Source organism: Schistocerca nitens, chromosome 9, assembly GCF_023898315.1.
Source record: "Schistocerca nitens isolate TAMUIC-IGC-003100 chromosome 9, iqSchNite1.1, whole genome shotgun sequence".
Lineage (NCBI taxonomy): Eukaryota > Metazoa > Arthropoda > Insecta > Orthoptera > Acrididae > Schistocerca > Schistocerca nitens.
The window spans coordinates 335888750-335910064 of NC_064622.1; the positions used below are offsets into that span (position 1 = coordinate 335888750).

General features: G+C 46.4%; 1 pseudogene; it reads right to left on the minus strand.

Moving 5' to 3' along the window:
- Positions 1-676: 676 nt before the first annotated feature.
- Positions 677-794, minus strand: LOC126204589 (5S ribosomal RNA; annotated as a pseudogene).
- Between the last annotated feature and the right edge of the window lie 20521 nt (positions 795-21315).

A 21315-nucleotide genomic window follows, 5' to 3' on the forward strand; every position in this document is an offset into this window, starting at 1 on the left:
TGATGAGTTTATTGTTTAAGCGTTTTCGATCACTTACTGCGTTTGAAACATGATTAACAAAACTTTTCATCGCAGGGAGTAGTTCTGCCGGCAATTTATCAAAAGCTGTATCACTACAGAGAAAATGTGCCCAGTGAAACATTGAGTGCCAGTTCTGTTTTCTAAGGTAATTAGATAGAACTTCCGCTTCCACCGTCTCGGATACTTTGGACTTAATGGCCAATGAAGCGGAATATTTGCTCCAGTGCTTTCTTGTCCTCGACAAAGGGCAAGAGCTGCGAGGAGATCCACGCATGCGCCACGTCTCGTGGTTTGTGTGTCGATGTTTCAGAACCTCACTGTCATACCTGCTATGATTGGAAAATCACACATTCGTAAAATGAGATGATAAAAGTCATTTGTACTCAGGTGATTCATCACGACGGGTTTTAACAGGCTTCAAACGCGAAATGGTTATTGAAGATGGACTCATAGCACTCCGTCTTCAGGCCACAAGAGGCCCATCGGGACCATCCGACCGCCGTGTCATCCTCAGCTGAGGATGCGGATAGGAGGGGCGTGTGGTCAGCATACTGCTCTCCCGATCGTTATGATGGTTTTCTGTGACCGTAGCAGCTACTATTCGGTCGAGTAGCTCCGCAATTGGCATCACGAGGCTGAGTGCACCCCGAAAAAATGGCAACAGCGCATGGCGACCCGGATGGTCACCCATCCAAGTGCCGGCCATGCCCGACAGCGCTTAACATCGGTGATCTGACGGGAACCGGTGTAGCCACTGCGGCAAGGCCGTTGGCACGAAGATGGACTCATGGGGCATTAAATTTCGGAAATCGTTAGGAAATTTAATACTCAGAGATCGATAGTGTCAAGATTGTGTCGAGAATACCATATTTCAGGCATTAAGTCTCACCATAAACAACGCAGTGGCCGATAGCTTTCACATAACTACCGAGAACAACGACGTTTGCGTGGAATTGTCAATACTGACAAACGAGCAGTATTTCCACGAAACAGCCGTAGCAATCAATGTGGGACATACGACGAACGCACGCGTTACGACAGTGCGCCAACATTTGGCGTTAATGAGCTATGGCGGCAAACGACTGACGCGAGTGCCTTTGCTGCCAGCACGACGTCGTTTTGCAGCGCCTCTCCTGGGCTCGTGACCGCATCACTTAGGCCATATACCACCGGAAAACTGTGGCTTGGTCAGAAGAGTCCAGATTTCAGTTGGCAAGAGCTGATGGTAAGGTTCGAGTGTGGCGCAGACGCCACGGAGCCATGGACCCATGTTATCAACAAGGCACTGCGCAGTCTGGTGGTCGCTCAACAATGGTGTAGGCTGTGTTTACGTGGGATGGACTGTGCTCCAAGCGAACCGTTCACTGAGTGGAAATGGTTGTGTTCCTTTACTGGACTTCCTGTTATCAAACAGCGATGGAATTTTGATGGCTGGCAATGAGCCAGGTCACTGGTCCACAATTGTTCACGATTGGTTTGAAGAACATTCTGGACAATTCCAGCTAACGATTTGACCAACCATCGAAGGTTTATGGCTTGTAATCGAGAGGTCAGTTTTCGCTCAAAATCCTGCACCGACAGCACGTTCGCAATTATGGACGGCTGCAGAGGAGCATTGCTCAGTATTTCTGCAGGCGACCTCCAACGCCTTGTTGGGTCGATGCAACGTCGAGTTGCTGCACTACGCCGGGCGAAAAGAGGTCCGATACGATGTCAGGAGACATCCTACGACTTTTGTCATCTCACTGTCTATAGCAAGCAGAACTAAATCGGTCACATAGTGTTTTAATGATGGGCCTCAGTTGACAGGCATAGTGTCAATAATGACTGGCGCCGGCCGCGGTGGTCTAGCGGTTCTAGGCGCTCAGTCCGGAACCGCGGGACTGCTACGGTAGCAGGTTCGAATCCTGCCTCGGGCATGGATGTGTATGATGTCCTTAGGTTAGTTAGGTTTAAGTAGTTCTAAGTCTAGGGGACTGATGACCTCAGATGTTAAGTCCCATAGTGCTCAGAGCCATTTGAGCCATGATGACTATGGTCTTCTCACAAGAACTTGCTACATACTGTTGCGTGGGATTCAGCTAGGAGCTCCACTTGCGACTAAACATTTACTTTCTTTTTGGAAATATAGGTTACATTGGACCTATGCATGTAACATTTAGTAATATCTGTGTTTCACTAGATCCAAAATCAATGAAAGTCCTCCAGTAGTAGACCATTTAATGTAGGAAACAACAAACAAGATTACTAATTTTGTTTGGTTTCTGTCGATGTAACGATTTATCACCGTGCTTTTGTTTTTCATTGTTGGCAGGTAACGCACTTCATCGTAACAAAAAAATGGCTCTGAGCACTATGGGACTCAACTGCTGAGGTCATTAGTCCCCTAGAACTTAGAACTAGTTAAACCTAACTAACCTAAGGACATCACAAACATCCATGCCCGAGGCAGGATTCGAACCTGCGACCGTAGCGGTCTTGCGGTTCCAGACTGCAGCGCCTTTAACCGCACGGCCACTTCGGCCGGCTTCATCGTAACAACAAAGCTGAAAGTATTAGCATGAGGACTAATTATTGATTTTCGCGTACTATAGCTTTAGTATACTAACATGATAAATCCCGCCCGGTTAGCCGAGCGGTCTAACGCACGGCTTTCCGGAGCGGGAAGGAGCGCCTGGTCCCCGGCACGAATCCGCCGGGCGGACTTGTGTCGAGGTACGGTGAGCAGGCCAGTCTGTGGGTGGTTTTCAGGCGGTTTCCATCTGCCTCGGCAAATGCGGGCTGGTTCCCCTTATTCCGCCTCAGCTACACTATGTCGGCGATTGCTGCGCAAACAAGTTTTCCATGTATGCGTACATCACCATTACTCTACCATGCAAACATGTGGGTTACACTCGTCTGGTGTGAGACGTTCCCTGGGGTGTTCCACCGGGGGCCGAACCACACAATAACCCTAGGTTCGGTGTGTGGCGGCGGAGGGGTGAAGTGGACTGCGGTAGTCGTCGTGGGGTTGTGGACCACTGCGGCTGCGGCGGGGACGGAGCCTCTCCGTCGTTTCTAGGTCCCCGGTTAACATACAATACAGTACAATACAACATGATAAATTAAGTGACTTCCGTTAGACTTTATCGCGTAACTGAAAGATGCCCTTACCACAGATATATGTTACTGAAACTTCCTGGTAGATTAAAATGTGTGCCATACCCGGAATCGAAAACAGGGGCTTAGCCTTTCGCCGACAGCTGCCATGCGAGTTCGACTCCTAACCCGTACATACCGCTTTGTTTTCCCAGTACCTCATCTCCCAACTTCTAAACTTCACAGAAGTTTTCATATGCCAGAATGTCGCATATCATCATGCACTCCGTTGGAGGGTGAAAGATTCACTTTGGAAACAACCCCCAGGTTGCGGCCAAGCCATGTCTCTATGTAATCTCCTTCCTTAAAGAAGTACTAGTCTCGCACGTTACACAGAACTTTTCTGGAATCTGCAACGTAGGAGATGAGGTACTGGTAGAGGTAAAGCTACGGTGGACGGGTCGGGAATTTCGCCTGGATAGCTAGCGGGTAGTTATAATTAAAGTACAGCTAACCACAGACGTCCAGAGTGAGCTTTATTTATCGTAAGGCAGGGGAACTTGGTAGATATTCTAATGCGTTAATGCGGAATCTTTTTCCGCAATAAAAAAAAATCACCTTACTTTCGATTGCGGCCACTTAGAGTAAATGTGGCGCTGTGATTGCAAGAAAGACTTATACAAATGTTTCCATGTGTTGTGAGTTAGGAACGAGTCGTGGGCAGAAAAGGTCAAACAAGTGAGAAAGGCATAATGTTGATTTTATTGTTACCCGGCGCTTACACAAGTTGTTCAGTATGAGCACCGGAGACGTACACGAAATGCTGCATCCGTGAAACGACGTGATGAACAGTTGCTCGCAGCAGTGGAATATGAGAAAGGCATCAGGTGTAGACCGAACGTGTTCCTGGTAAACGAATTGTTTTAGATATCACCAACGCCAAATATCCCATGGATTCAGATCAGGTGATCTTTGAGAACATGCAACTGGATAAGCTCTGGAGACAACACGTTCGTGGCAGGTTCCATTAAGCAGATATTTAACTGGGCGAGCGACACGAGCTGCTGCCCAATCTCGCATGAAAATAATGGTTTCCACACAGTTACGCGCTACCAAAACAGAATCACAGGCTGTACACGGAGGTATCGACAACGTGCAGACGTCACAGTACACCTGACAGGCCCTCTGACTGTAGTCTATTTAAAGAAGAAAGGACCGAGCAAAAAGGTGCTTGTGAATCCACACCACAAATACAGGGTGTTTCAAAAATGACCGGTATATTTGAAACGGCAATAAAAACTAAACGAGCAGCGATAGAAATACACCGTTTGTTGCAATATGCTTGGGACAACAGTACATTTTCAGGCAGACAAACTTTCGAAATTACAGTAGTTACAATTTTCAACAACAGATGGCGCTGCGGTCTGGGAAACTCTATAGTACGATATTTTCCACATATCCACCATGCGTAGCAATAATATGGCGTAGTCTCTGAATGAAATTACACGAAACCTTTGACAACGTGTCTGGCGGAATGGCTTCACATGCAGTTGAGATGTACTGCTTCAGCTGTTCAATTGTTTCTGGATTCTGGCGGTACACCTGGTCTTTCAAGTGTACCCACAGAAAGAAGTCACAGGGGTTCATGTCTGGCGAATAGGGAGGCCAATCCACGCCGCCTCCTGTATGTTTCGGATAGCCCAAAGCAATCACACGATCATCGACATATTCATTCAGGAAATTAAAGACGTCGGCCGTGCGATGTGGCCGGGCACCATCTTGCATAAACCACGAGGTGTTCGCAGTGTCGTCTAAGGCAGTTTGTACCGCCACAAATTCACGAAGAATGTCCAGATAGCGTGATGCAGTAATCGTTTCGGATCTGAAAAATGGGCCAATGATTCCTTTGGAAGAAATGGCGGCCCAGACCAGTACTTTTTGAGGATGCAGGGACGATGGGACTGCAACATGGGGCTTTTCGGTTCCCCATATGCGCCAGTTCTGTTTATTGACGAAGCCGTCCAGGTAAAAATAAGCTTCGTCAGTAAACCAAATGCTGCCCACATGCATATCGCCGTCATCAATCCTGTGCACTATATCGTTAGCGAATGTCTCTCATGCAGCAATGGTAGCGGCGCTGAGGGGTTGCCGCGTTTGAATTTTGTATGGATAGAGGTGCAAACTCTGGCGCATGAGACGATACGTGGACGTTGGCGTCATTTGGACCGCAGCTGCAACACGGCGAACGGAAACCCGAGGCCGCTGTTGGATCACCTGCTGCACTAGCTGCGCGTTGCCCTCTGTGGTTGCCGTACGCGGTCGCCCTACCTTTCCAGCACGTTCATCCGTCACGTTCCCAGTCCGTTGAAATTTTTCAAACAGATCCTTTATTGTATCGCTTTTCGGTCCTTTGGTTACATTAAACCTCCGTTGAAAACTTCGTCTTGTTGCAACAACACTGTGTTCTAGGCGGTGGAATTCCAACACCAGAAAAATCCTCTGTTCTAAGGAATAAACCATGTTGTCTACAGCAAACTTGCACGTTGTGAACAGCACACGCTTACAGCAGAAAGACGACGTACAGAATGGCGCACCCACAGACTGCGTTGTCTTCTATATCTTTCACATCACTTGCAGCGCCATCTGTTGTTGAAAATTGTAACTACTGTAATTTCGAAAGTTTGTCCGCCTGAAAATGTACTGTTGTCCCAAGCATATTGCAACAAACGGTGTATTTCTATCGCTGCTCGTTTAGTTTTTATTGCCGTTTCAAATATACCGGTCATTTTTGAAACACCCTGTACATATACGGCACGTACAATGACTCTTCGTATACAACATGCTGTTAAACGGCACTCTGACTTCACCAGTTCTGCGTATTCACTGTACCGTGCACTATAAAATATATTTCGTCTCTCCATAGAATATTGCCCGGTCGCAGTTCGTCAACATTGATCCGTGTCAGAAACCGAAGACCAAATTCAGAACATCGCTGCGGGTAATCAGGTTTCAGTTGCTTCACCGCCTGGATGTTGTACGGGTACCGGTGTGAAGTACACCGCTAAATTTCCGTACAGTTGACCATCAGATGGACAATTCTCATGGCACTCCACGAGCGCTAGCACTACCCGAGGCACGTGCTGCATGGTCAGTTACAGCAACAGCAACCTCGTCAATACTTTCCACCGGGATAGGACGCCTTCCTCTTCCAGGAGTCACACTGTGTTTCCGAATTTCGTTATAATCTTGTTTCAACAATTTAATGAGATCGGGCTCCTCCTCAGACCTTTCAGTCGGCGATACTCTCTGAATGCAGCTCTAATAGCTGCCATTCACATAAAACAGTTTCACTATCAGCGCACGGTCTCTCTTCTCGATAACCGTACTGTTAAATCATGTTATGGCTTGTCAAATGGATGTCGTAACTTAATAAAAACAGTGTACAGTGCCAGATTTGCACCTGGAGGCCAAAACTGGAACTAATGTTTTTCCAGCGTAAGTCTGTTCGACATTAACGCTTTAGCAGGTCTATCAAGTGTCGCTGCCATAAGATAATTGCAGCCCACAATGGGCTTCCGTCTGTAGTTGCATTTTGGTTATAGCCACCCGGTACGTAGCTATTGTGTGTATATATAATGTTCGTTATGAACGGCTGAATGGGCGAATAAATAAAATGAGTTTACTGTTTCTCAGGTGGACAGCTGATGTGTAGTTGAAGCTGGCGGAGATGGATCTGTCATTTAATCGTCAATTTTTTAAATTACATCTTCCTTTCTGGAATCTTCCTTGCTGGAACGTCGTGGATCCTGTTCACACTAATTTGCCAAGCACTGTTCTCAAAGTTGCTGAAGAAATTGAAGGAAAGGTAGATGAAGGACTACAAGAGCTGGAGGGCGCTTCAAGGAGTTGAAGGAGGATCTCGAAAAAAAATGAATAGCCTTGGGCTTGAACAACACGAAGAGCTGTCGGATGAGACGCAATTTCCTAATGCAACCAGAAAATAAAAAAATGTTGTTTGTTACTTTTTCAAAAGTGGTATATTCCTCTTTAAAGTAGCTGAATACTATTTGTGGCTACTACGCAAGCGGCATCTTGAAGCAAAATTCTGCAAAACTGATGCTGCGAGATGCGAGTTTCTTACAGAAAAAAATTCACCGGAAGACATTTTGCGACAATCCTACATATAGTGGTAAGTCAGTTGAGAAGATGAGTCACTAACATTCGAGAGCCGAGTCGATGTGATCATTGCACCAACACTCTGGAGTGGCAGTTTGCTATGTCAAAAGCTCTGTTGAAGTGGCTTCTGTGGTGTCACAGCCAGACACCACACGTGCTAGGTGGTAGCTTAAATCGGCCGCGGTCCTGTAGTACATGTCGGACCCGCGTGTCGCCACTGTGTGATCGCAAACCTAGCGCCACCACAAGGCAGGTCTCGAGAGACTGACTCGAACTCAGCCCAGTTGTACGGACGACAGAGCTAGCGACTAGACGTACGAAGCCTTTCTCTCTCATTAGCCGAGAGACAGAATAGCCTTCAGCTAAGTTAATGGCTACGAACTAACAAGGCGCCATTAGCCTTACAGTGATTGTAATTAAAGTCTCCTTTGTGCGATGTACCACAATGATTGATTAAAGATAAGTATTATACCAACTACGTACTTTTCTTAATAGCATTAATTACGTATCCTGTTCCAGTACTTCACGCCCGTCTGCGTTAGTCTAGCGTGCCTTTTAAGCCACCTCTATCTACAAGGTGTTGGCCCAGCTGCCGACACATCAGCTTCCTCCGTGTGTACAGAGCGAGTTGGGCTGCAGAGAATTTCTGACCTTCCACTTGCCACTAACTTCGCACTTTTCCGGAAACCTGACAGAGCTCCTGTGCCACACGTAGCAGCAGCGGCGCGCCTGAAAGTCTGGGGAATTGGAAAGTTCGTGGAACCGAGCCCGTGGAGAGGCGGGATGAGCCTTGGGGAATATCTTGTCGGGCCCTCTGACGTAACTACAAAAACTACCCGATACATCTGTCAATTTTTCTCAAGACGTGCAAGTGGCCCACGAAATAGTAATGAGAAGCTCTGCTTTATTACTTACTATGTCAGTTGAATACAGCAAAACATACCCAGCCAACAACTCACACATTAGAAAAACATGTAGATATAGGGCTTCCACTACATTCCATCGTATGATTTAGCGCTGTATAGTTTCTCATGTGCTGCAACACATAACATCCTCTTGTACAGCATTACTAATGAATCTAATGGAGATATATGGCTATATTAATAATGTAGACTTCAAGAAGAATATAGTAATTCCAATCCCAAAGAAAGCAGGTGCTGACCGATGTGAAAATTACCGAACTATCAGTTTACTAATTCACAGCTGCAAAATACTAACACGAATTCTTTACAAACAAATGGAAAAACTGGTAGAAGCCGACCTCGGGGAAGATTAGTTTGGATTCTGTAGAAATAATGGAACACGTGAGGCAGTATTGACCTTACGACTTAAATTAGAAGAAAGATCAAGGAAAGGCAAACCTACGTTTCTAGCATTTGTAGACTTAGAGAAAGCTTTTGAAAATGTTGACTGGAATACTCTCTTTCAAATTCTAAAGGTGGCAGGGGTAAAATACAGGGAGCGAAAGGCTATTTACAATTTGTACAGAAACCAGATGACAGTTGTAAGAGTCGAGGTGCATGAAAGGGAAGCAGTGGTTGGGAAGGGAGTGAGACAGGGCTGTAGCCTCTCCCCGATGTTATTCAATCTGTGTATTGAGCAACCAGTAAAGGAAACAAAAGAAAAATTTGGAGTAGTAAAAGACAATACAAAAGTCGTAAATAGAAAATGCTACGACGTACGACAAAGAAAAAACAAGTAGCACCAAGAACGAAACGCATACTAAAAAGTAAGTACTTACGAATTGGTCAAAATACTCACACTAGCAAGCAATTCAAGTAAAATATAGACTGTCATGTGAGATGCACACGTTAAGTGCAATTACAAAGCTGTTAACCATCAGATGTCGCATGCCAAATTACCATTGGTAAGTCTCCTGAACGTGGTAAACACAAGTAGGCGCCAGGTATCGAAGACCGAAAACATTACGTATCGACACAATATAGTTTACGGTTTGTGAAAGATGATCATAAAAATCCTTTTCAGTGTTACATAAATTTTTATAAATAGCATGAAATACGTCATGAATAAAAACTTATTATGGCATACAGACACCGTAACGTTTAAGCAATGACATAGAAGATCCCAGTTTGTGAAATATAAACAAAACATACGTTGTGAATTAAGCATGTTATCGCGTACAGACATGGTCTCTTATCCTCAAAGCGCAAAATTTCCTACCCATACCTCTTCTTCCCACCCATTCTCCCTCACTCCAGTGTTGAACGCGGTCTTGGAATCCATCGTCTCCCAACACATCCATCAGCACTTGAGCCAACACCATCTTTCCGTTCATCAGTGTGGCTTGCATCCCAGTTTCTTCTCTTATAACCAGCTCCTACACCTCACTATCTCCTACCCCACGAAATCAACTCTAATAAATCTTTTATTTTTGTCCTCCTTGACCTAGAAAATGTTTACGATCGTGTATGGCATTCTGGTCTCCTTTTCAAACCCCGCACTCCCAATTAAATACGTGCATCTTATTTCATCCTTCCTATTTAATCGCGCATCCTTTGTCACTATCTTTGAGATCTTTGGTGTGACGTCATAAGCGAGTGACTGCGTGTGAGATCGTTCTCTAAGTTTTTATATATTTTTAGGTTTCAGATACATCTTTTAACGGTCTTTGTGATAATATTTACTATATAAGTGACTTATTAGTGGTTTCTTCATTCACCTCTGCCTTTCTTGTGTTGTGACCTGATATTTGTGTTTCGTGTCGAGCAACTTAACCTCATACCTGTGTTTACATTCCGCGCTGACCAGATGCAGCTGTAGCGGCGCATCGAAAGCGAACAAGGGAACCTCCCCATCGCACCCCCCTCAGATTTAGTTATAAGTTGGCGCAGGGATAGGCCTTGAAAAACTGAACACAGATCAATCGAGAAAACAGGAAGAAGTTGTGTGGAACTATGAAAAAAATAAGCAACATATACAAACTGAGTAGTCCATGCGCAAGATAGGCAACATAAAGGAGAGTGTGAGCTGACGAGCGATAGTTCGGCGCTAGCGGCCGTGCGAAGCGGAGGTCCGATAATTCCGCCTGTGCGGCGTGTGCGAGTGTTTGTTTACTTGTGGACTTAGTCTGCGCGCGGGCTAGTAACAACGATCATGGCGAACAAGTACAGGAAAACTACATTGCGATTCAATTTCTGCAAAGAGTACGAACGACCAAAGGCCTTAGCAGTGGAACGATTCATTCGAGAGGACGTCAAGATACCGCCAAACGATATTGTCGGAATTCACCTATCCATCGTTAGCCCCACGGTGTATGTTAAGATGGTAAATGACGCGGCGTGTGAGAGAATTCTACAGGCGACAAAAGCTGGTCTCCGATTTTGCCATAGTGACAGGAATGTCGGCACGGTAACTGTAGAACATGCTGGTCTGGGTGTACGGACAATACGTGTTTTTGAGCTGCCATTTGAGCTCCCGGCTGACGAAGTCATCGAGGCTTTTAAGCCATACGGCACGGTACATGGTCACACAGCAGAACGCTGGACACAATTCGCCACGTACCCCGTTCTTAACGGAGTGCGACAGATCACTATTGATCTTCAGAAGCATGTACCGTCCTATCTGACAATTGGTGGTTGTCGGGCGGTGGTGATTTACGATGGTCAACCACGTACATGTTCTGGCTGTGGCCAGGAGGGACACCTCAGGTCGAACTGTATGCAACGGCGGATTACGCAACTGCCTTCAGATGTCCGGGAGCCGTCGCCGGCGATGACAGTACTACCGATCACCTATGCCAAAGCCCTCACTGCGTCCGCTGATGACCGAAAGGACACAGCCCCGGTGGAAGATCAAGATGGCACTCTCCGAAACCTTGTAGCAGACGTCGGGAAGACAGAGGATGCTGCTCCATCGAGCATCCAATCTACGGCGACAACATCAGATGAGACCGAACTCCCACCAAGCACACCGATAGTACACGAAGCAGTTCCAGCCACTACGGATGCTGTTCCGTCTGGAACACACTTTGTGACGACAACATCAGTTTCGACCGAACTCCCGCCAAGTACAACGATGGGACTCGAAACACTTCCAGTTCCTACGGATGCTTTTCTGTCGGGCAGCCGTGATTCCCTACAATCTGAGGACACGGAAGGAAGATCACGCAAACAACGTTCCCCGAAAAGGAGGAAACGGCGTCGTCGCACGACATCTCCTAGGGATGACTCCCCTTACCCCGACGACGATGTGCCTGTGGACCAAGACGACACAACAGCCTCTACGAAACAGGATGAGGCAATGTAAACTGTTCGATCAGACCCGCAGCGGTCTGTCATATTGACGGTACCGGGACGTGGTGATGCTGAAGAGGACTCACAACCAGTTGGCTCTCCAGACGCAGATGCTGTGGCTATGGACACGAATATATCACTGCCTGCAAAGATGTGGTATGACGATATTGAGGAGGCGCCGGACGTCACACAGAGGCAGCCGGCACTCACGAAGACGGCCTAATAATTGCTGAAGGTGAAGGGAGAGGGGCGAGAGAACGTCTTCTAACTCAGCCCCCAGCGCCGATGCAGGGAGATGTTGTTGCGCCTCGACAGAGGGGGATTCAACGCCATGCGAACCGTATTGCGACATTAAATATAAATGACGTGCGTTCACCGGCCAAAATACACCTACTGAAGGAAACGATTTGGGCATCTGATGTGGATATTGCTTTGCTGCAGGAAGTCCACATAGCTGCACTCCCATACATCGCAGGCTACCAATCCTATTCGTCACATGGAGATCACAATGGGAGTGGGGTGGCAGTTTACGTGCGAGATGGCTTCCCAGTGGAAAACGTGTGTTACCTCCCGTCGGCCAGGGGAATGGCTTTCACGACGTTTGGGACACGCATCATCAATCTTTATGCACCGTCGGGAAACAATCGACGGCGGGAAAGGGCGCGATTTTATGCAGAAGACATTGCCCCACTTTTCCATGGACGTTATGAATGTGTAATAATTGGTGGAGATTTCAACTGTGTTCTCAGCCAGAAAGACCAATGGCCGGAAGCAAACATCAGCCAAGAGTTGCGAATCGTTGTCAACGACCTTGTACTTAGTGACACGTGGGAATTACGACATGGAGATGCACCGGGATACACCTATGTGACAAGTCATTCGGCGAGCAGGTTAGATCGCATTTATATCTCACGGGCTCATGCAACTGATGTCCAGGACGCGGAACGCTGGCCATTGGCATTTTCCGACCACAGCGCTTACATCTGTACGCTGCTTCTTCCCCGTAGAGAGGTGTGGAACAGTAAGGCCCCGTGGAAATTAAACATTCAACATCTACATGATCCTGAATGCCGTCAACGGATCCTTGAGACATGGACGATGTGCGAGCGAAGGGTTGGAAGGTATGCGACGAAGCTTGATTGGTGTCTGACTTGTACTAAACCGGCGCTTCGCCGTACGTTGATCTCATATAGCAGGGAGATGGCAGAATGGCGCCGCCGTACGACCGACTTTTATTTTGCAGCGCTGCGCGACCTGGACGATGGTCCGCCGGGACAGGACGTTTGGATCGAACGCAAAAGGATAAAAGCTAAACTAGTGGCTTTAGCTCGGAAACATCTTCAGGGAACCATGGTGCGCGCCAGATGTCACGATACGATAATGCACGAGATTCCTTCCATGCACCACGTCGTGAATGAACGAAAGCACCGACGACGCGTTTTGGTACGGGAATTAATTACCCGCGAAGACCGAAGAGTGACGCGTCAAGCGGACATTGTCTCTGCATTCGTCGACCATTACCAACACATCTATCGGGAAGAAGCAGCCCCTGTCGATGACCTCGGGCGTATAGCCACGTACGTCTCCCGTACACTGACGGTGGAAGCCGCGGGAACCTTACTGGAAGCCATTAGCTGTGAGGAAGTACATGATGCGATCGCAAAGGGTGCGTTGAATAGGTCCCCAGGCATTGATGGACTTCCTGCTGAATTTTATCGAGAATTTCGCAACGAAATGGCACCGCGATGGACGGAAATGTACAACGAGATGTTAAATTCCGATGCGCCTATTCCACCGGCTTTTATGGAAAGCCTCTTGGTGCCAGTACATAAACCGAAGCCAGGAATTACGGTCACACATTATCGCCCCATCACCCTGCTTAATGCCGACTATAAGATCTTTGCACGGTTGCTAGCGTCCCGATGTCGTATACTACTTCGTAGCGTTCTCTCTCCAGAACAGACGACACCGGGTGGATCGGTGAATGTGCAAACAGCTACTGGCGAATGCCGTGATGTGATAGCGCTGGCGGAGGAGTGCCGGCTTAAAGCGGCGATGGTGGCGGTTGATTTTGACAGTGCTTTTGATAAGGTGCACCACAACTATCTGTACGCTGTACTGGAACAAATGGGATTTCCAGACCGTTTTACTGGTCTCATTAGAAGGATTTATGGGGGCGCACAATCCTTGGTACAGGTTAATGGGCGTATAGCAGGGTCCATTCAAATTCGACGATCCATTCGCCAGGGCTGCCCTCTTTCGATGCTGCTGTTCGCGATAGCGTTGGAACCATTGATTGGGAGGCTAACAAATTCTCTTTCTGGGATGGAACTGCGGGGCTACACCTTCAAATGTCGTGCCTATGCGGACGACCTCCTGCTGCTCGTTCGTTCTGAGGAAGAGGTGAAGACAGTCCTTGAACTGTTGTTGGACCACAGTGTGATGGCGGGTAGTGCAGTGAACATGAACAAATCGGCAGCAATGCCGGTTGGAAGGGGCCTTACGCCGGAAGAAATCAGTCCGTTTCCTTATGTGCAACGATTCCGCTATGTCGGCATAGACTTTACCTCATCTGTAAAACATACTGCGGCAGTTAACTACCGACGTATTTTACAGACAACACGTACCATGGTCCGACAACATCTCCTACGGCGCCTTGATCCTTTGCAGCGAGTCGAATATCTGAACACTTATGTGATTTCTCGAATGGTGCATATTTCGCAGATCCTGCCCCTACCACTCACGCTCGGACGTCGACTTCAATCAGCACTAGGCTATTTTGTGATGATTGGGTCGCCCCTCAAGGTGCGATACGCAACGCTCACGCTCCCTACGGATAAGGGGGGACTCGGACTTACGAATGTTCACTGCCGAGCGACGGCGCTCCTTCTAGCCACGATGTACAAGCAATGGCGTAGTGGGCGTGATTCCCTTACATCCCGCCTACTGGATCTCCTAGTTCCAGCGTCCCTCACACCTCCGGTGGCGGTGGGCAACATTACGCCACATTTTGCGCATGTATCAACATTTATCGTGGAACTTAGTTATATCAGATACGAGCTTCCGCGCACGAGACCGCCATGCGCGAAGGATTTTTATGTTTGGCTGCTACGACGGATAAGTCGTAATGTCATTGAACTCAAACACCCCAAGTTGCATTGGCCGAAGATTTGGAGACATGTGCACCAAAAATTCCTTCCTACCTTCGTTCGGGCACTGTGGTTCTCTGTCACGTGTGGCAAGTTCAACACCAACGACTCCATGCAATTGGACTAGTGGACACTCCACTATGCCCGAAATGTTGCCAAGTGGATGACGACCATCACCGTTTAACTTGTATCGCGGTGGAGGACGTATGGCTCCTAGGAAGACAGATGGTGGCTTGCTACCTCCGTGTGACCCCGCAACATATTACACCTGCTTCCTTCTTACATCCGGAAAGTGACTACTTTCCGGCGACTAAATCACAGTCGATCATCTGGGTCAAAGGTTGGACGATCGCGTACCTCTATGGGGATGCTGCCAAGTCGCGTCTCGACTTTTGGTATTTCTTGCAGCAAGCCCACAATGAGGTTCATAGATGGTCACACTATCGGAAAACCTTTGCCAACTATCTTCAGGCAGTCTTCCTCGACCCCCCACGTGGTTGGGATGTGCCGGGTGCAGTGGGTGTGCACATTTGACAGCTGATAATGAATCTCACGCTTCTCTCACCGCTCCATATGTAATGCACATACTATACAATGAAATAATCTACATGTTCATTTTAACAGAGTGGTCCTTATGGAAAATAAATAAATAAAAAACAACATCCTGAAAAAAAAAGCGCTGTGGTCCCGTGATTAGCGTGAGCAGCTGCGGAACGAGAGGTCATTGGTTCAAATCTTCTCTCGGGTGAAAGTTTTAATTTTTTATTTTCAGATAATTATCAAAGTTCAGGCACTCACACATAATCAACTCCGCCCTCCAAAATTCCAGGACATGTTCAGATTTGCTTGGACATATACAGAATTTGACGGTCTACACACGGAAACATTTGAAAACGTAAAAAACATATGTTTTGACAGAGCACAGGGAAAACTGCGCGACTCTGAAACTGTTGCATTCATTTGATGCAGTTTATGTGACAAACTTTTATGTTTTCATCACTTTTTTGGAGTGATTATCACATCCACAAGAAAACCTAAATCGGGCAAGGTAGAAAATCTTTTTACCCATTCGCCAAGTGTGCAAGTTAGGTGGGTCGACAACATATTCCTGTCATGTGACGCACATGCCGTCACCAGTGTCGTAAAGAATATATCAGACGTGTTTTCCTGTGGAGGAATCGGTTGACCTATGACCTTGCGATCAAATGTTCTCGGTTCCTATTGGAGAGGTACGGCATTTCGTCTACTAATCGCACGGTTTTGCGGTGCGGTCGCAAAACACAGGCACTAAACTTATTACAGTGAACAGAGACGTCAATGAATGAACGGACAGATCATAACTTTGCGAAAATAAAGAAAGTAAAATTTTCACTCGATTCGAACCAAGGACCTTTTGCTCCGCAGTTGCTGACTCTAACCACGAGACCACGGCGCTCATCTGCTAGTGTTGTCCTTTATGTTGCCTATCTTGCCCATGGACTACTCAGTTTGTATATTTTGCTTATTTTTTCATAGTTCCACACAACTTCTTCCTGTTTTCTCGATTGATCTGTGTTCAGTTTTTCAAGACCTATCCACTGTGTCAATTTATAACCAAATCTGACGGGGGTGCGATGGGGAAGTCCCCTTGTAAGTACTAATTAATTGTTTGTGTATAGTGGTTTATTTAGGAACTTTAGTATTCTTCAACCGGTGTTTTTGGTGTTTTCTGATGAAATAATTTCAGAAGAACCTTTTGGGAACTGTTTTCAGTTTCATTATTGTGTCATTAGTCGTTTGATTCTCTTTCTGTATTAGTCTTTTGTTATAATCACATTTGTTGTTGATTTATACTGTTAATAATAGTAGTTACTTCCCTTGTAGAGTAAGTTTGTGATTATTGTAGTCAGGTTTTTAACATCTTCTTATTGTAGTAGCGGAACTTAAAGTAGATTTCTTGTTTCAATAACTGTAAAGTTTTACCATGAGTGAGAAGTGTGGGCTTTGCCGTAGGTTCGTGAGTAGTGGATTTCGGTGTGAGGCCAACTGTCAGAGTCTAGTGGAGAGGAATCTCTAGTAGCTGTAGATGTAGGAAGTATGCAGCAGACCTCAGCAGTTACGGTGGCTAGGTAAGTCGCAAAGTCGAAGAGGAAGAAGAAGGTTCTGCTGTTAGGTAGTTCTCATGGCAGAGGTGTGGGTCAGCAGTTGCAGGAAGTGCTGGGGAGTGAGTACCAGGTCACCAGCATTGTGAAGCCTAATGCAGGGTTGGCTCAGGTGACTGTTAACATAGGGGGGTTATGTAGGGATTTTACTAAAGAGGATCAGGTAGTGATTGTGGATTGGGCTGGTAATAGTATTGATAGGGATGGGGAGTATAACATAGATGGTGACCTGGAAAAGATAGCCACTCAGACTGGCAACACGAATGTGCATTTCGTGGAACTGTTTCAGCGTCACGATCGGCTTCATCTTAATACAGCCGTCAGGCGTAATAACATGAGACTTGGGGGTGCGCTGATGACGGAAAGCGTGGGTCACATTTCAGTGATGTCGGTGGAGTCTATCAGCAGGACACGTTTCACTAGACATGGCCTGCACCTCAACAGGTATGGGAAGGGGAGGTTGGCAAAGCTTATAGGTGACAGCATTGGTGGGGTTGGTGGGATCACTCATGGGAAAATTCCTGCAGTAGTGGGTGTCGGAGCTGCACCTTTTTTAGATTGAAGTCAGCTGATAGGTATTCCTGCTTAAGGGAAGTCTCTCTAACAAAGGAACCGCTTTTGACAAAGCTTAGGTATCCGAGTAATGAGGGAATTTCATCAAAATATACAAGGTATTAAAGTTAGTGAACTGCTTATAGATGTTGACTCTGAAATTATTGGTATATCTGAACACTTCTTAAAAAAGGAGATAATTCAGATGCTTCCTTTACCAGGATACAGGTTGGGTGGCAGCTTTTCTAGGAGATCTTTGCGGTGTGGGGGAGTAGCCGTGTATGTGGAAAAGGGCATCCCATTTGAGTCAATTGATGTTTCAAAGTACTGCACTGAAAAGGTGTTTGAAAGTTGTGCAGGTGTGGTCAAATTTAATAGAGCTAAACTGATAACTCTTGTTATTTATAGATCTCCAGACTCCGATTTTACAACATTTTTGCTAAAGCTAGAGGAGGTTCTTGGTTCACTTTATAGGAAATACAAAAAGTTAGTTATATGTGGTGACTTCAATATTAATTGTATAAGTGATTGTGCAAGGAAAAGGATGCTGGTAGACCTCCTTAATTCATATAATCTTATGTAAACCGTATTCTTTCCAACGAGAGTGCAAGGGAACAGTAGAACAACCATAGACAACATTTCTGTTCATTCCTCATTACTGGAAGGGCATTCTGTTAGCAAAAAGGTGAATGGCCTTTCAGATCATGATGGACAAATTTTAACTGTAAAAGATTTTTGTGCTGCAACATGTGTTAAATATAGTCATCAGCTGTTTAGGAAAGCTGATCCAGTTGCTGTAGAGACCTTTGTAAACCTTATCAAGGAACAAGAGTGGCAAGATGTTTATAGCGCTGATACAGTAGACAATAAATATAATGCTTTTCTCAAGACTTTTCTCGTGCTCTTTGAAAGTTGCTTTCCATTAAAACGTTCAAAACAGGGTACTAGCACAAACAGGCAACCTGGGTGGCCGACTATAGGGATAAGAATATCTTGTAGAACAAAGTGGCAACTATATCAAAACGTTAGAAACAGTCAATCTAAATGCAGCAGCCCATTACAAACAGTATTGTAAGCTGCTTAAAAATGTTATTAGGAAGGCAAAAAGTATGTGGTATGCAGATAGAATAGCTAAGTCTCAGGATAAAATTAAAACCATATGGTCAGTCGTAAAGGAAGTGGCTGGTTTGCAGAAACAGGTCGAGGATATAGAATCAGTGCGTAGTGGGAATGTCCGTGTTACTGATAAGTCGCATATATGTACACTATTTAATAATCACTTTCTGAATGTAGCAGGGGAACTAAATAGAAACCTAGTCCCAACAGGGAATCATATAGCGCTCTTAGAAATAAGTGTTCCGAGGCTGTTACCTGAAATGCTCCTCCATGATACTGACAAGAGGGAGATTGAGTTAATAATTAAATCACTAAAGACCAAGAACTCTCATGGATATGATGGGGTATCTAGCAGAATACTTAAGTATTGTTCTATGTATGTTAGCCCAGTTTCCTTTAGGAGTGGTCGTTTTCCTGACCGATTAAGGTACTCGGTAGTGAAGCCACTTTATAAAAAGGGAGACAGGGTTAATGTTGACAATTTTAGACCTATTTCTATGCCATCGGTGTTTGCTGAAGTTATCGAGAAAGTTGTATATACAAGGTTACTGGAGTATTTAAATTCACATAATTTGCTGTCAGATGTTCAGTTTGGTTTTAGAAATAGTTTAACAACTGAAAATGCTATATTCTCTTTCCTCTGTGAGGTTTTGGATAGATTAAATAAAAGGTTGCGAACGCTAGGTGTTTTCTTTGATTTAACGAAGGCTTTTGACTGTGTTGACCACAAAATATTACTGCAGAAGTTGGACCATTATGGAGTAAGGGGAGTAGCTTACAATTGGTTCACCTCTTACTTTAAGAACAGAAAGCAGAAAGTAATTCTCCGCAATATTGAGAGTGGTAGTGATGTTCAGTCCCAATGGGGCACTGTTAAGGGGGGGCGTTCCCCAAGGGTCGGTGTTGGGGCCACTGCTGTTTCTTATTTATATAAATGATATGCCTTCTAGTATTGCAGGTGATTCAAAAATATTTCTGTTTGCTGATGACAGCACCTTTGTAGTGAAGGATCTTGTGTGTAATATCGTAACAGTATCAAATAATGTAGTTCATGAAATAAGTTCGTGGCTTGTGGAAAATAATTTGATGCTAAATCACAGTAAGACTCAGTTTTTACAGTTTCTAACTCACAATTCAACAAGAACCGATATTTTGATCAGACAGAATGGACATACTATAAGCGAGACAGAACAATTCAAGTTCCCAGGCGTTCGGATAGATAGTAAGCTGTTGTGGAAAGCCCATGTCCAGGATCTTGTTGAGAAACTAAATGCTGCTTTATTTACCATTAGAACAGTATCTGAAATCAGTGACACTTCAACACGAAAAGTAGTTTACTTCGCATATTTTCATACGCTTATGTCGTATGGTATTATTTTTTGGGGTGATTCTTCTGATTCAAAAAGGGTATTTTTGGCTCAAAAACGGGCTGTTCGAGCTATATGTGGTGTAAGTTCGAGAACTTGTCGTCCCCTATTCAATAGTCTGGGAATTCTGACATTGCCCTCACAGTATATACACTCCTGGAAATTGAAATAAGAACACCGTGAATTCATTGTCCCAGGAAGGGGAAACTTTATTGACACATTCCTGGGGTCAGATACATCACATGATCACACTGACAGAACCACAGGCACATAGACACAGGCAACAGAGCATGCACAATGTCGGCACTAGTACAGTGTACATCCACCTTTCGCAGCAATGCAGGCTGCTATTCTCCCATGGAGACGATCGTAGAGATGCTGGATGTAGTCCTGTGGAACGGCTTGCCATGCCATTTCCACCTGGCGCCTCAGTTGGACCAGCGTTCGTGCCGGACGTGCAGACCGCGTGAGACGACGCTTCATCCAGTCCAAAACATGCTCAATGGGTGACAGATCCGGAGATCTTGCTGGCCAGGGTAGTTGACTTACACCTTCTAGAGCACGTTGGGTGGCACGGGATACATGCGGACGTGCATTGTCCTGTTGGAACAGCAAGTTCCCTTGCCGGTCTAGGAATGGTAGAACGATGGGTTCGATGACGGTTTGGATGTACCGTGCACTATTCAGTGTCCCCTCGACGATCACCAGTGGTGTACGGCCAGTGTAGAAGATCGCTCCCCACACCATGATGCCGGGTGTTGGCCCTGTGTGCCTCGGTCGTATGCAGTCCTGATTGTGGCGCTTACCTGCACGGCGCCAAACACGCATACGACCATCATTGGCACCAAGGCAGAAGCGACTCTCATCGCTGAAGACGACACGTCTCCATTCGTCCCTCCATTCACGCCTGTCGCGACACCACTGGAGGCGGGCTGCACGATGTTGGGGCGTGAGCGGAAGACGGCCTAACGGTGTGCGGGACCGTAGCCCAGCTTCATGGAGACGGTTGCGAATGGTCCTCGCCGATACCCCAGGAGCAACAGTGTCCCTAATTTGCTGGGAAGTGGCGGTGCGGTCCCCTACGGCACTGCGTAGGATCCTACGGTCTTGGCGTGCATCCGTGCGTCGCTGCGGTCCGGTCCCAGGTCGACGGGCACGTGCACCTTCCGCCGACCACTGGCGACAACATCGATGTACTGTGGAGACCTCACGCCCCACGTGTTGAGCAATTCGGCGGTACGTCCACCCGGCCTCCCGCATGCCCACTATACGCCCTCGCTCAAAGTCCGTCAACTGCACATACGGTTCACGTCCACGCTGTCGCGGCATGCTACCAGTGTTACAGACTGCGATGGAGCTCCGTATGCCACGGCAAACTGGCTGACACTGACGGCGGCGGTGCACAAATGCTGCGCAGCTAGCGCCATTCGACGGCCAACACCGCGGTTCCTGGTGTGTCCGC